At 40.4% G+C, this 15,842-nt stretch overlaps 1 protein-coding gene across 5 annotated transcripts in view; it reads left to right on the top strand.

Moving 5' to 3' along the window:
• The window catches only part of ATP2B2 (ATPase plasma membrane Ca2+ transporting 2), a 399,432-nt gene that overhangs the window by 11,873 nt on the left and 371,717 nt on the right, over positions 1-15,842 (top strand). Inside the window, exon 1 of one of the 5 annotated variants that reach the window (XM_030283561.4) lies at positions 4,640-4,798. The exons of the other annotated variants lie outside the window; for them this stretch is intronic. The gene's annotated coding sequence lies outside the window, so the exon portion shown is untranslated. Of the gene's footprint in view, positions 1-4,639; positions 4,799-15,842 lie in introns of those variants that run through there. 5 annotated transcript variants of the gene reach the window in all.

Genomic DNA, 15,842 nt, shown 5'->3' on the forward strand with positions numbered 1-15,842 from the left:
AGAAAGTGAGAATTAGAAACTGTATCTCAATCAGGTGAAAATAATGAAAGTACAATATATCCTGTTTTTTTTACAGCATGGATATAGACAGTGAAACAGATTTTTTTTTTTTCTCATTTGTAGGAATATGAAGGTTCTAAAACTTACATTTCCACTGAGATGGAAACTTTAGTATGTCAGTCCCTCATCAGGGATTCTGTGGTACAGATTGGCTTTTGAGAAACCTGTCCTAAGTCCCTGCTCTGACTGACAGTGCAGCTTTCACATCCCGGATCACTCAAAGTTAATCAGCCCAAGATTCCCCAAATGCATTTCAGAGTATTGGCTATCTGTCACCTTCACAGCTGGGATAATTCTTAAAAATTTTCTTTCCACTGGAAATCTGGTTGAACTAATGAGTGGTTGGACTTCTGATAAAGCAAAGGTTTATCAAAAATGTTCTGATGTTTTGATGAAATGGAGTTACCATGATGATTTAGTGGATATTTATATATATATATATATATATATATATATACACACAAACACACACATATCTGTCAAATGGATCTAGAAGACCACTTTCAAAAATATTCTTTGAGGAATTGTGGCTGTTTAAAAAGAAGTCTGTAGAGTCCAAGTCATACCTGGTGCTAATTGTCAATCACAGTGCTGGGGCTTTGTTTACTTCAGTGTTTCTCTGTTGAGCAAATCTGTGTACCTGTTTTGTGGGGGGTATCTAAATCTCTACCAGGAAAGCAGACTGTAAGAATGGTTAATTCAAATGTTATACATTTGAGCTGATTAAAGAAATTCTAATCTGGATCCCTATGTAGGAAGTTATAAAAGGCTTTCATAATTTAAACCAGATCAAGTCTATAAAGTCATAATAAGCTCATGTAAATCCCCCCAGAGTAATAGTTGAAATTTTTCAATTCTATAATTAAAGACACTCCTCTGTAAATATTTGAGTGAAAGTCCCTTGTTGCTTTGCATTCTGTTTGATTAGGGCAGATAGAGCATTGAGGAAGGGCCGTTTTGGGCTGATACAAATCCTGGCCAGTGCCAGGATGGGCTCTGGCTCCATGGGCTGCACTTGGCACTTCGAGCTACACAAAATGGGATTTATCTCTGGGAGCTTCAAACTGTGTGAGTGGCATTTTCTGTACCAAGGATCAAAATGTCCATTAGAAATGGGATCAAACACCAAAATCAGGCTGTAGAATGACACATAACTTCTGTTAAAATGAATGGAGTTTCACTATGGGATGTAATTAAGCAGGTTGGTAGGCAAGAAACTAATGAGCTGATCTTTGTGAAATATGCAGAGAGAGTAACTTCCTATAGGATATTGCCAGGGGAAATGACAGGTTAGAATGGAAATAAACGGATGAAGTATTTGACATGTACATGCAATGAAGCAAAGGAGTTCTGCAAAGTATAAAACTCTGTCAGGCTTCCCCTTTGCTGAAAAGAACTGCAGCATTTTTAATTAAATGTTCCAGAGCTGTTTTGTTAAAGCTGCATGGCAAAAAATTTCTTTCATTATTTGGTCAACAGTGGTGCCAGAGGCCTTTAAGTCTTGCCTCCAGGAGAAGGGAAAATATTTTAAGCTATATATAAAGTACCATTACTAATTTTCAATACAAAAATGTTCATAATTTTTATCAAGAAAAAATATCCAAGAAATGGAATTGCCTTCTGTTCCTGTTAGGAAAAAAAAAAACCCATTTTTCAAAGACAGAATTTTCTATGTGTTAGGGAGTATTGCAAAGTTGAACAAAATGGTCATGCTTATTTAGTTAACAAAAATATTTAATAAAGGAAAAAGCATCAGGAAAACATGGTAAGTCATTAATTCCTTTGCAGAGCCTTCTGTGCATTTTTTCTGCAGAAAGCTTTCAGCAGACTTTAGCCTAAGCAGGGTTTCATCACCTGGATTCTCCCCTCTCCCTTCCTCCAGCTCCTGGGGAAATTGAAATCAAATTGCATTGTGCAGCAGATTAGTGGTGGGTTCAGTAATCAACTTGCAAGGCAGTGGTGACCTGGGAGCTTGGCTGTGAGTCCTCCTCCTCCTCCCCCAAATCCAGGGCCGTGGCTTTTCCCTCCATCCTTCCCTTCTGTCCCAGGCAACCCACACGGGAATATGGGAATGCACACACAGGGCTGGGCGGAGGAACAGGAGGGAAAGAGTTCTGAGGGAGGAAAAATGGATCTGTCAACTCAGAGTAATATTTCTGCTCCTTTCCAGTTCCTCCTGAATGTGGAAGGCAGATTTCCTTTGGCCACATTCATGTTCCAGCTCCTGTGTACCCCTGCTGAGCTCGTGCTTTAGGATTTAGGATTGATGGCAGCTTTTTGTACTCTTCTCATCCTCACCCAGCAGCATTGTTGATGTTGAAGGTGCATTGACAGTGTTCAAAATAGCTTTGGTCTGAGAAGCTCAGTCTATTTTCAAGTTGGTTTTTTTTTCTCTCTTTAATATTTTTTTTTCCATTTTGTTAGCCAAGATGCTCTTTTAGCACCTTGGTTGGTAGGAATTGAAGTTCTTAACAGATTAGTCCAGCTGTGGAAAGCTCTACTGGATTCACAGAAATAACACAACTGTTGTTTTTAAATAACTATTCAGATAAATAACAAATGTTATTTATCTGAATAGTTGTGTGAGATCATTATAAGGTCATGACTTATATTTAAATACATCATATATTGAATATATATTTCTTAAGATGCTTATTAATATGCATAATAATGTCTTGGTTTTCTGAGGGCAAATAAGTTTTTGTGTATGTTGAAGTAGGAATTACAAGGAGCTTCTGTGAAGCACTTCGTATCTATAAATATTTGTGAAACCCTGTCCAGCTATAAATGGGAAGGCAGGCTGGAGATGTGATCTTAGAAGACACCAGATTCAGTGAGGATGGTGCTGGAGCTCTGGAGCCAATAAGGCACCAAAGAGCTGCTTTTTATAGATGAATATTCAGCCCTGATGACACACACAGATTACTAAATTGATTAATTTTCTGTTTCTGGCACAAGGTTTTCTCTGCGTCATCTCCATCATATGTGACGTTACCTGTAAGTTGTAGTTCCTGGAATCAGATTATGCTGCAAAACCTTTTTTTTTTTTTTTTTCTTTTCTTCTTTGACTTTCCTTTTGAAAAATCCTTTGTAATTGTGTAGAAAAATATTTTTAAATGCCTCAGATGTTGACTTGAAACAAACCATCAATTTTTCCTCCTTCTTCCTCATTTTTATAAGGAATGACCAGATTAGGATTTTTTTTCCCCATTTCTTGGTAATAATGTCTTTACAGGATAATTCTGGGGCTGCTTTGGAAGCAGCTGACTACTGTTCTCTGCTACAGTAGTCAGCATTAATACAGCTGCATCAAATTCCTAGAGTGTATCATTGCTCTTTTAATGTTCAATTGAGAGTGAAAAATAGCATTTAAGCTCACTGGGGCAGGAAGTGCAGGAAGGTGGAGTATCCAGTTGCCAGCAGGTTTACAGACACAGAATCATTTAATGAACTTGAGAAAAGTAGATGAAAATGAAGAAACTGCATATTAAGTTGAATCCTTGGTGTGCTCTGTGGTGCTGTTGTACTAGAGCAGATTACAGAAATCAAGTAGGAGCATTCAGTATTTTCCTGTATTTAAAAAAGAGAGCTTTATTTCTTTTCTATAGAAATGAAATCCCAAGTTCTGTTAGATAATCTCAAACTTGGTATTGAAGCCCCATGAATAAACCATTCTTATCAGCTATGTTACAGGGAATTTCTGTGTGGTTATGGCAAGCAGAAACTGGTGCTGGAATAAATCCTCCAAACAGTAACTCTAATTGCAGGCTTAAACTTTCAGAAGATTCACCTTTTAAAAATAACATTTTCTATTTGCAAAATACTTTTTAGGGAGCAATAAAGGTATAAAATTAGCTAGTCCCAGGTTAGGATATCCTATAGTGTCTCTCTTCTGGGCAGCCTCAGGAGTGGCAGGATCCTACCTGAGCTGGTTTTTCAGCAGAGCCTGGATGAGTTCTGTGTGTGCTTGTGCTACAAACACGACAAGGATCTCTGCAGACAGCAGAGCTCAGTGCATTGGGGGTCTTTGCACTGGGAGAAGTTTCAGCTCTGATGACTCTGTGAAGTGGATGAGGGCATAAAAAATGAATTGTGTCCCCAGGGCTCCTTCAGAGGAGCGTGCAGGGAAATCCTTGGCTGAGTCTGCAGTTACTCCCAGGTGTGGAAGAGCTCAGGGTCTGCATCCCTCAGCATCCAGCTTCACTGCCCCTGGCTTTAAGCACTGGAAAAAAACCCAGTATTTAGAAATCTGGGATTGAATAGGCCACAGGAGCTGAGTATTTACCTGAGGCAGCCAAGTGAGAAGCTGTCCTGACCAAGAGAAAGTGTAAGATGGGTGGAAGATATTCTTAGTTGTTGTTGGATTTTTTTAATCTCAGCTCAGATAAAAGATAGCCCAATTACTCCAAGAACTAGATAAAAAGAAAAATAAGGTCATAGATGTTGAGAACCATTTGAAAATGTCTTTACAGAATTGTTGACATGAGTGAATTCTGAGGAAGAGGCAGCTGATGAGGCAAAGCCTTCACTGGCCGTCATGCCTAAAACTCCACAAAAAACCCTCACAGAAGCAGAGGGGAGTGGCAGAGGTTTATTTGTAGCTATTTTTGTGCTGGGTTTTCCTTTTGCTGCATAACTGAAGGTGGGCAACTGCTTAAGAGACCTTTGTGGGGAGAATGACAAACAGAGCTGAGAGGTGTGTATTGCAGCTGCTCTTTCGTGTCCAGATTTACTCCAGGTATGGTTTTTCCATTTCTTGAGTGTTCTGGGGAGTGCAGGCAAAATGCAGATAAAGGCACATTCCTAAGTGCCTCTGAACTGGGTGAGTGTGTTGATATCTCCTCACTGTTTGTGTGCTTTGGTGTTTCTGATTTAATGCTTTTCTTCAGCAGAAGTGCTTTTCTAATCTGGTAGTTTATAAAGTCTCTCCCATGGCCATCAGAAGGTCAATATGCAGCATAAATTTACAATCTACTGCCATGTTATTGCATTAGAGAAATTAAAAGTAATATGAATAAATGTTATCTTTGACAAATAGTATATAAAATATACAATGGACAAAATATTTACCTGAAAATATGCACTGTTACCAAGAACAATGATATTGTTAGGCAGAGACATTAATAGTGTGTGTCAAAATCACATCGTAATTACAAATGATTTTGAGGAAACTTCAGTATGTTGTTCTTCTTTTGCCCACCCTCCTGATGATGTGATCTTCTGTAGCTCCCACAAAGAAGCAGAGAAGGAAGCAGTTATTCAACAACAGTAGGGTGGGAACATAGCAATCAGGGTTGAATGCAATTCCTAGCTATTAAATATGTAAACAGAATTTTCCATACATCTTATTTCTAATGGTGACAATCTGTGCAGATGGACAGCCTGTTTCTCCTTCCTTAACAGTCCTTGCAAAAAAATAAACTTTCTATTTCTGTTTTTTTTAGTGTGCATTAAGTATCTTTAATTTTCAGTATAGTTCCACTTTATGTAGCTGTTTTGCAAGATGAGCTATAAACATTTATAAAATGTAATTATAGAGATGTTTAATTGCTGTATAAATAAACGGGTTTGAAGACAGACACAAGAATTCTCCATGGAGTCACTTGATGGTGTGCCTTGACTCTCAAATTGATTTTCTGGGTAGGAGTAACTGGCTCGGAAGTGCAACCAGTCCCAGCACAGCAAAGCTTTCGGGGTTGCTGTAAATCTGTCGGTGCCTTTTAGCAAAGATTGTAACCTTAGTTTGGTTTAGTGCTGCTCCAGTCCCGCTGTTAACCCCATGTCAATGATTCAAAATGTTTCACGGCATCGCGGGCAAATTTAGAAACGCCAAGTTTTCAAGGAAATGATGTGAATGAGAAGAATTATGGCTTGTATGAGCAGAGGGGAGAAACCTCTATGAAAGTGTTCAAATGACTCAAAGGCCTCATGAATTACTGTTGCCAAGGCAGGACTGTGCTGTTTGAAGAGTTACCAAGTATTAATTGCAAACTTTTCAACCATGACAGATTTAGGAAAGCCTAAAACCTGGTGCATTTCGTCTTGCTCTTAGCTGATTTTCCTGTCTGCCTTATCTGGTTTTCAGGGCTCTTTGATTTGGGCAAGACAAGTGTGTGTGCACAGAAACACGAAATCATTTAATTACCACTTGGGATAAATGGTGAATGTCTACATGCACATAAACACACACATGCTGTCCTCAGGATCATCTAATTACTACCCAGAGCAAATAATCTTCCTGTTTTCTGTGTCCTGGGGCACAGAAAGAATGTTTCCTTATTTTGGTTTGTTTTAGGGACAGTAGGCTAAGTGTTGTTCTGGGAGATGTCATTTCATATCTGAGCACAGAAACATAGTGGAAGTGACTGAAAATTAGCAATACATTACACTTTCTTGGCATTTAAATATTTTGTTTTCTATGAAATTGATTTGTACGTCTCCCTTGCATCTTGCTAAATGTTTGGCATTTATGTATACAGCACCATAATTAAAAATGTTATCTTGCCTAGACACTATAGAAATATTGTGCATATTTATTATTTGCATGTGGACATAGACTTTTGTATATGTGTATCTAGATTTGTTTTTCTTATCTGTTTGGGGATTTCACATTTTTGTTTCAAGGCTATTAACAGGAAGAATAAATATAATATAGCTATTATGAAATGCAATGTTTGTCCCATTCAGTGGGTGAAGGGACCTTGGCCAGTTTACCAGTAAATAGAGGTTTAAAGCAGAGAACTAAAAATAAGATTTAGAAAGTGATCACTAATGGGCACCCTGTAGGTTCAGCAAGAGACTACTGAGACAAAAATAATATTTATGTGGTGCATGAGTAGCACTGCAATAAAAATGAATAATGACTGAGCTGCTTTCTCATCCTTGGAAGGGGCCCTTCCCCTCCTGGGCTGGAGGGCTCTGTGTGGAACTCCTGCCCTCTGGGACTGCCCCTGCTCTAGGTAAGTAGGAGCCTGCAGGCTGTACAACCTTTTAGCCTTGCTGAAATATTAATTCTCTCCAGCATTCCAAACTATGCACAGAGGAATCAAAGTACAAATGCTAATTGTTGGGGAAGCAGGAGGCTGCAAGAGAAGAGCTCACACCCAAGCAAACCTACAGCAATGTTGGTTATTTTCTTGTCCCTTCTTTAGCTGTTTCCGTGGCCCTTCCTTTCTCTGTATTCCTCAATAAGAGCTTAGAGCAGAAGCCTTTATATTTTGCCCTTTCACTACTATAAGTATTTAGGAATGGCTGTTCATAGTAATGAAAGTCCTTTGCCTTAGTTATCCCTGCTGAAGCTTTGGGTTTGAGAAGGTGAATGCACCTGACCTTTTACCTGTCTACCTGTTAATATTCCTGTTAATACTCCTGTTGATATTCGTGTCAGCTCTGCCTGCCAGCACAGGTACTGACCCCGTTCCTGTGCCACGTGCACGGGCCCCTGCAGGATCTCAGTGGATGATTTTACCCAGCTGTGAGGAGCAGACTTGCATTCCACACTGGACTAAAATCCCTGTGAATTATCCCTCAGATAAAGTTGGTAATTTTTGTCTGCTTTCATATCCATAATGATTGAAACAAAAATTTTGAAAGAAACAAAACCAGAATTGAACTGAAGCGACAATTACAGGATTGTTGGTGAAACACTGCATAAGGATTTGCTTTTCGGCCTAAAATATTTACCAGCTCAATTAAAACTAAATGTTTTCCAGATTTCCTTGAATTTAAGTGAATTTTGAAATGAAAATTTAACCGTATAAAAGATTTTAACATTAAATATTAAATTGTCAAAAAAGAAACATTTCACTTGGATTTCAAAATGAGATCTTTTACATTCTGAAACTTTTGCTCTCACATGTTTTCCAGCTTAGCCTCTTGGTCAAATATGACTTAAATGGGAATTGGTTTTAGTCATGACCTCTTTCTCTTGCTCCTGTACTGCCCAGCTCTCCCCAAGACAACCATAATTTTTCCTGCTGGCTGTATTATCACTGATCTCTCTGACTTCTGCAAAATGTTCCTGTGCTAAGTGAATGTCATTTGGAGGAGTGACATGCTCTTTACTGAGGTTTTCAGTTGGCTGCAGTTGGACTTCTCAGGAAAGCTCAGCGCATTTGCTTCCAGCATGCTGCTTGATGAGTGATATGGATAACCCCTAAGTAGTGAAAGGAGGAAAATCGAAGATGTCTGTATTTGTTCATATTCTAATTCTCTAAATGGATTGAAAGTCTAAAGCATGTATTATTTTTAGGTTCATCAAGAAAAGCACACATCCATAATTCAGATTAGATCAGACCTGTGCTCTGTGGCAAGGGCTTTCATCTGAAATAAGTGCTGCTATTTCTTCATCCAGGACATTTCCCACCAACTGCTTATTGCAGGAGCTGTATGTGCTATTTATGATTTGTATAGGAATAGCAACATATGTGCTTTTATCTGATAAGTAGTCTAAAAGCTTTTTTTGTTTGTTTGTTTTACAGTAGTTAGAAATTCTGCCATTACAGACTTGGATTAAAATTGCTTAATTTTGGAAGAAATACTTTATGAAGAGTGGCTGGAATTAAATTTCAGGTGGTAAAGGATGAGAAGAGCTGCATGTACAGAACTTCAGTCTCCTCTTGTGCACCACTGACCATGGTGCTCAATGGCATTTCTGTCATTTGCTCTGGACAATTCTGTGTATGTTAACACTCATCTGTTAATGTTAATCATAAATCCTGGTTTTAAATGCAAAATCTTCCTCCTTTGATCTCCAGGCTTCTCCCACAGCCCTGCCTAACATTGTTCTTAAGCAGGCTTTTCACAGGCCAGATACTATTTGTCAAAAAAATCAAGAGAAAATGTCTGCCCACAAGTTTCTCATTTGCATATTCATCTGGGCATATTCCTGGCTCAGCCTGGGCTTCTCGTTCTTTTCCTTTCATTAAAATATTCTGCTGTGCAATGAGCTCATCACAGCACTTTTCCTTTCCCTGTTCCTTCTGGAGAAGAATTGCCTGTGTAAATCACTGAAATGGCATCACTGATTGCCACAGTCTTGTAATGTAGCTGCAACTCTACGAATGATTCATCCTTGGATCTGCTCAAGGTCTCCAAATATGAAAGAAAGGAGAAATAGTTTGAATTATATAGAGAAAGTTCTGCTGAGAATTCTCCACACCCCTTGCGGCCCACTGACTAACTCCTGCAGGTGATCAATACTGTCTGTCAGGGTTTTTTTACCCAGCCATCCAATTAACTTTGTCTCCCAGTGATACGTGGGAGAAATGAGACCAGAGTTTTGCTGGTACCTCCAGACTCTGCAGGTATGTTTTACACCAAGATCCAAAAGAAAAAAGATTTTTATTTTTTCAAATTTCAACTATCACAAGAACAGCCAAGGATAAATGACTTCTCTAGAAGATTGAATCAGAATTTACTTCAGGAAATATTTCCCAGACACGTCTGGGTCTAACAGAGAGGAGGAATGACGACCAGCTCTACCAGATAACCCAGAAAATACTATGGCAAAATGCTGCTGCCATTGCCTCTGTGCTGGGAGGTGATTCCAAAGAATGGAGCAACAGGATTGTAAGGGAAGTGTAGAGGAGTTGTAAAATCTTCCCAAACCCCACAGTCAAACAGTGGAAGTGGAAGCTGTCAGAAAAAATCCCTGGCAGAAATGTGTGGTGGGCAGTGAGTGCTTGCTCTAGTAAATGCTGATACAGTTCTTTGTCATGAGTATTGGAAATAACCCTCCCCTAATGTGCCACGCTGCTGGAAGTGCCTCATCTCCAAAACACAACACCTACAGAGCCAGATTTAAAGACCTATAATTCTCATAAGAGCTTTAACCAATGTCCTTCACTTATTCTCCAAAAGTTATTGAAAAATGTAAATGCATTCCCCCATATTCCTCTGCCTGCAAACTGAAAAGAATCCAAAAGTTCACTGCCAATAAAGGGGAGAGGGGAGAACTGCATCTGAGGCAAAAAAAAAAGTTTTGGTGAAATAGGATTAGTTCTTAAATCTCAAAAAAGCTTGTGGAGTCATGCAAAACAGAAAAGAGAGGTTTAGCCTGCATAGAAACAGAATCACATGAGTGCAATATCATTGAGGCTTTCACTCATGTGACGTTTGGTTGTTGTTGGAGACAAATCTTTGAGAAAAGAAGTACAGTAGTTTTTATAGATAAGGAGCTCAATTTCCTTAGGTTCTTGCAGTACATGAAATACAATCATTGCAAGAGGGCTGGAGTGGGAATATGGAAAACACTCTCCTAATTTGGCTGCATATGTGTTGTCTTTAAACAGTGAGTTGCTATTTTCTTATCTAGGGGGATGTGTGTTGATTTGTGGGCTCTAACACCAGGTGCACCATGTGCCACTGCTGGAGCTTCGTAAGGGAGTGACAAACACAGGGAAAATTAAGAGCTGCCACAGTGAAGATGAGTTTAAAAAGTCTGATCCTGGGGAGAGTGGCTGCAGAGAATGAGATTTAGTTGTTTGTGTATGGGAACTGCACAGCCCCTTCTGTCATTTTCTTGCAGACCTCTTTGAATAATTGTCCCCATCCCCAGAGTGTGTGGAGGGTTGGATCTCCGTGGCCAGCAGCCCCTGCAGAGTGCTCTGTGTGTGTTGTGCAGTGCACAAGCAGGAATGAAGGATGTATAGTGCATTTCCTGGGGCTCAGCTCCTCTCAGCTGCTCCATTCTCCAAACGAGTGCTCTGTGCCTTTGGACTGCAGGAGAGTTTTGTGTTAGCAGGCTGCTCGTTAGTTTTTCTCTGTGTTTTTATAAACCTGGGACTTGCCTGGAATAAAGTTTACTGCTTCAGCTTATTCAAAGGAGGCATAAAACTCCCTCATTCTGTTTCCTGGGGTAATGCTGCACCTCAGATTGCTCAGTGTAGATTGTCAGTCCTGTTGGAGCTGGTCTAGGTAATGCAGTCAGGTATAGAAGTCGGAGAGAGTTTAGGTAGCAAATTTCTCCTGAAAAGGTCTCTTCAGAAAGCAAATTCTCCTGGTGCAGCCTCCACTGCCTGTCTGCTGAGGCTTGGGCAGCTGTTGAAGGCACTCATGTCCTGCACAGGGTCAGAGCTCGGGTGGAATACGGGGTCAGTGTTACAGGTGCCAGAACAGGCATTTTGTTCTCTGCACTTGGATTTTCTCCAGCATAACCTGTGCTGCCTGTGTGGGGTTTGTGTGCTGACTCCTTCCCCTCCTCAGAACCTTTCTGAGAAGAAATGAATCGATGGCAGTGCTTCCAGATGCTGTGGCTGAAAAGGTTCTGCAGTGCTCACTCACCTGCTCCTCAGTCTCTTTGGCATTGAGAGAGCTGAGCCCTTTTGCTGTGTGTGTGATCCTGGCTCACACTGGGAGTGACCAAAGAGCATTCTGCTCAAACTTGTCTCAGACTGGGTTCAGGAGAAAATGCAGAACTCACTGTCCCATAAGGCAAATTCTGTTTTAACCCCTGGATGGAAAATGGTGATCCCAGCACTGAATTCTTCCCAGGCACTCTTCCCCCAGAGCCTGGCATCCTCTGGCAAGCAGGGACACGAGCCATATCCATTCCTTCCAGCCTGTACTTGGCCTTTCAGTCCACTTCCAATGTGACAAAATCCACGTTACTAAAAGCACTCCCTGTGTACCTTTTCCTGCTCCCAAATTCAATTTTCACTTGCACTAGCAAGGATTCAACTTGAAAACATTTATCCATGCTTGTTAATATGAAAGAAATAATACTCTGATAGGAATGTGATTTTTTTTTCCTAGTACATTGAACAATGCTCTCCTAAACTCCACGAATCTCCTATGCACAGCTTCTTGTCATTTTCTAGTTATTCATAATAATCTGAATAATCTGTTGTTTTGCCTTGTCTTTGGTGCTAAGGTAACTCCATAGCAGATGGAAGGTAATGTCTTCTGAAATCTTCTCTCAGAGACAGTGAAAATTAATGTTCCTCTTGAGTTCTTCTCCTGTCATTACCTGATAGCTGATATTTTGCTGATACAATAGCTTTTCTACAGGAAAATTTATATTTTTCTACAATTTTAGTCTATAGGAGAATTTTTTTTCCCCACTAGAAACAAAATACAAATAAAAGAGGGGATTGAGGTGGTATGGCTGAAGGGGAAAAATGTTTTCTCTGGTTAATAATTCTTACAGAAAAGTAAGTTCAGCTTGAAAGAATCACTGTTGGGATGTTAAATGAAGGTTTTATTTAAATGAAGTAATGCCACCAGCTATAAATCACTTGGTGTCTCTGCCTTGAACATTGTTCACTTTGGGAAGATATGACTGATTTCTAGAGGCAGGAAAGGTTTATTTGCATTGATCCCACAGTGCTGACCTCAGGCTACGTGCCATCAGCTGGGAGTTTAATCACATCTATTCAGATGGATTTCACACGATCAATGGGAAACTTTTTCAAACCCTACAAATATTGAAGTTTTACTTACTCTTCCTAAAAAGAACAAATAGGAGTGCAGTATTTTTTTTGTAAGGGTGACAGCCAGAAGTTCCAATTAAAATGCCTTTTATTTTGTAGTGGAGAAGTGATGAGAGACACAGGTGGGGATGTTTGAGAGTTCAACTTGAGAGTCCTCACTGCTCTGGAGGGAAGGCAGAAGCAAATTAGGTTTAATTTGTCTCTCAGGCCAACAGCAGGACCATGCTGTGTTCTCAACTGACCCTTGTATTTGACTACTGAGAATGCTGAAGAAAAGGACCAGTAATTAAGATATTGCAAATTAACAGGTTTTCTGTGCAGCAGACTGAAAGCGAAGCCTGGCCAGCAATGTGGGCAGGGGGGAGAGAGCTGCAGGTAGAGAAGCAATGAAGGCATGCACTCCTCTGAAAATGCTCCCCGGGATGTCCTTTCAGAGAGCAAACAGGGCATGGTTGGAGAGCAGCAAACATTTTCAGCCCCACACAGATGTCAGCCAGGCCACTAAAGCAGGGAGTATCTGTGCCTGGGGAGGATTTCCCTTTAATTCCCTAGAACAGGAATTTTAGTCATCATGGTGAGCAGAAACCAACCTGGTGAGCTGCAGGGGTCTATTAGAGGAGTAATTGCTCAGAACATGGAAAAAAAAAAACATTTGAAAAAACAGGGCATAGCCATTGAGACAATATTTGTCAGGCCATGTGTTTAATGGTGAGAGCTGACTTCACTGATACACAAACAAGCACTTGCTACCAGTTGTCATATCTGGCTTCTGAGGCAAGGCACTGTCATGAATCAAAACACTCCAAAATTGTTCAAATCTAGATGGTAAGAGATTTTATTTCACTGTGTGATGTAGAACAGGAAATCAGGCTTGTTGCTTTCACTCAGCAGTGATTTAAATCACTCACAGCTGAGTTGAATTGGCTCAGAATTTCACCCAGGCTGTTTTTCCCTCTCCTACTGGTTCCCTCTCTCCTGTTTCTGGTGGCTCTCAGTGCTGGTAGAGAAGAGGCCTTGGCACCCAGCAGGGACAGGACCTGAGCAGCAGCCTCTGTGCTGAGCTCAGAGTCATTTACAGGCAGTAGAATTTGGAGGTAATAGTGGCCATTTCAAGAGTTGGCAAAACTTGGAGCTGTTTGAGTGCAGGCTGTGAAGAAGAGGAAAGAAGGATGTGCAGAAGATGCCATGTTCCATTTCCCAAGGGATGGGAATACCTTGGGAGATGACCAGTAAGTGTAAAAATTCCTGAGACTCACCTTTTTTGTTCTTTTTTGTTCTCATTTTGGTCCAGTCCCTGCTGTTCCTGTCCAGCTCTCTGCTCACAGAATGTTTTATGGGACTGCCATTGTTTTCCTGGGCAGCTTAGGTTGTAATTTCAGCCTGTTCCCACAGTATATTCAGCATGTTTCCAGTCAGTGGATTTCAGTTAAGGAGATTAGTTTGCCCTTATAGAATGCTACTGGACAACATTAATACTTGAGCATTATTGTGTAAAATAAGGTTTAGGCTCCCTGGGTTGAGGGTAGTAAGCTGTAAAGTTTTTTTCTTAAGTGTTTAATTTTCTTGTTTGCTCCAGATGGATGGTTTCAATTGATTTCAGGCAAAGGTATTTCTACTGGCCATACATAATGCAGGAGCCTTGTCTGAAAAAGTAAATATTTTTTTACTTTGCATGGTTATGGATGTCTCAAGCCCCTCTAAGCTAGGACTGCTGCAGGTATTTTCTGGCACTTTTATTTATGCGAAATAATTTAAATGGATACTGTAGGTGACAGAAGTGATGGGTTGTTATTTTATGCCATCTTTTAGTACATCAATGTAAATCAGTTTAACCAAATATTTGCTTGAAAACCCTAAAATAGCACATTTTATTTTACTTTTGGTGTAAATGGGCATATTTTCATTTGACTTTATAGCATATCCTTTGTCCTAAAGTTAGCCCACATTTCACAAGGTTAACTCCAAGTTGGTGTAATTTCTGGAAAGCAGAATAAATACTTCAGGAGTCTTCCTTGGACCACAGAAATACAAAGCAAAGCTTTTTCTGTCTTCATTCTCCTCCTCTTCTGTCCCTTTTCCCCACATGTGGGATTTCAGGGTGTCTGTGCTGCCCTACAGACCTCCGGGAGGGCTGGGCTGGCTGTGGGGAATATTGGATTGGAAAAGGCTGGCCTTGAACTGCTTTTACACCGAGAAGTGATCTTCACAAATATCTCACTTTAACACCTCAACTTCCCCTACAATACCCTTAAAACTTCACCAAGAGCAAGGTGACTTTTCTGCCCAAACAGCCGAGTGCCAGCAAAAAGCTCCAGCAGCCTTTTTTTGGGGCACACGGGGGTTTCTGGGAGCTGCTGGTTCGGAGGTGTCTCGGAGTCCTGGAATCTGCTCCGTGGAGCAGCGAGCAGTGCGTGGCAAAGCTTCCCCTGCCAGGCTTGCATCACCTCCTGCCTTTGTTTTGCTCCTGGAACTCTCAAAATGACCTTTGCTGTGCACAGCACTGGACTCCCAGGCGTGGGAGAAACCTGAGAGCAGTGGATTTATGGGAGCTGCAATGGCTGGAGGTTCAAGAGCAGCAAGATCTGTCAGGAGAAGGATTAAATTTTATGAAAGCAGTTGGTATCGCTGGAACTTGTAAATTTTAAAGTGTTGTGTGTGAGTGGGAAGGCAAAACTAAATAGAGCATACAGTTGGCCTTAAAAAAACCCCAAAAACCAACAAAAATCTGGAGCAATATTTAACTCTCAGGAGTATAGTCCGTGAAACACTTCGTGCTTAGAATATTTTCTTTCCCATAGAAGTAGGCTAGAGCAAGAAAGAAGATTAAAAATCTGATTTCTGTACCTTTGAAAGATCTTTAAATGCTACTTCTTGACTTTTAGCTATAGTCTGTCTTTTTAAAATTTCTATTTTGGACCAAAAATTTTTAGTTATAGTGCAGTTTTTCTTCTCTTAGAATAAAACCCAGAGAAGTAGCAGTTAAAAGGGACCAAAGTATCATTTGTATGAGCTTCCAGTTCTTTGGTGCCAGCCTTACACACATGACTTGTCAGAATTTTTGTTGCATTTCACTCAGTAGTGACAATGTACCAACTTTGCCAACTTTGTGTAATTTGAGACTTCCCCCCCAGTGTTCTTCCTGAAGTGGGAAATTCTAATGCTTGTGCTGCCACATATCAAAGCACTGAATTAGCTGCTTTTCCAGTGTTTTTATGGTGCCTACAAAAGGTACAAGGTGAGCAGGAGCGGGTGGACGGGCGAGTTTACACCAAACACTCCCTTAGGATATAAATGATATTCAGCTCTTTCTGTGGAGAGTTAATGGGATTTTATTGTTATCTTTGCACATCA

Source organism: Taeniopygia guttata, chromosome 12, assembly GCF_048771995.1.
Source record: "Taeniopygia guttata chromosome 12, bTaeGut7.mat, whole genome shotgun sequence".
Taxonomy (NCBI): Eukaryota; Metazoa; Chordata; class Aves; order Passeriformes; family Estrildidae; genus Taeniopygia; species Taeniopygia guttata.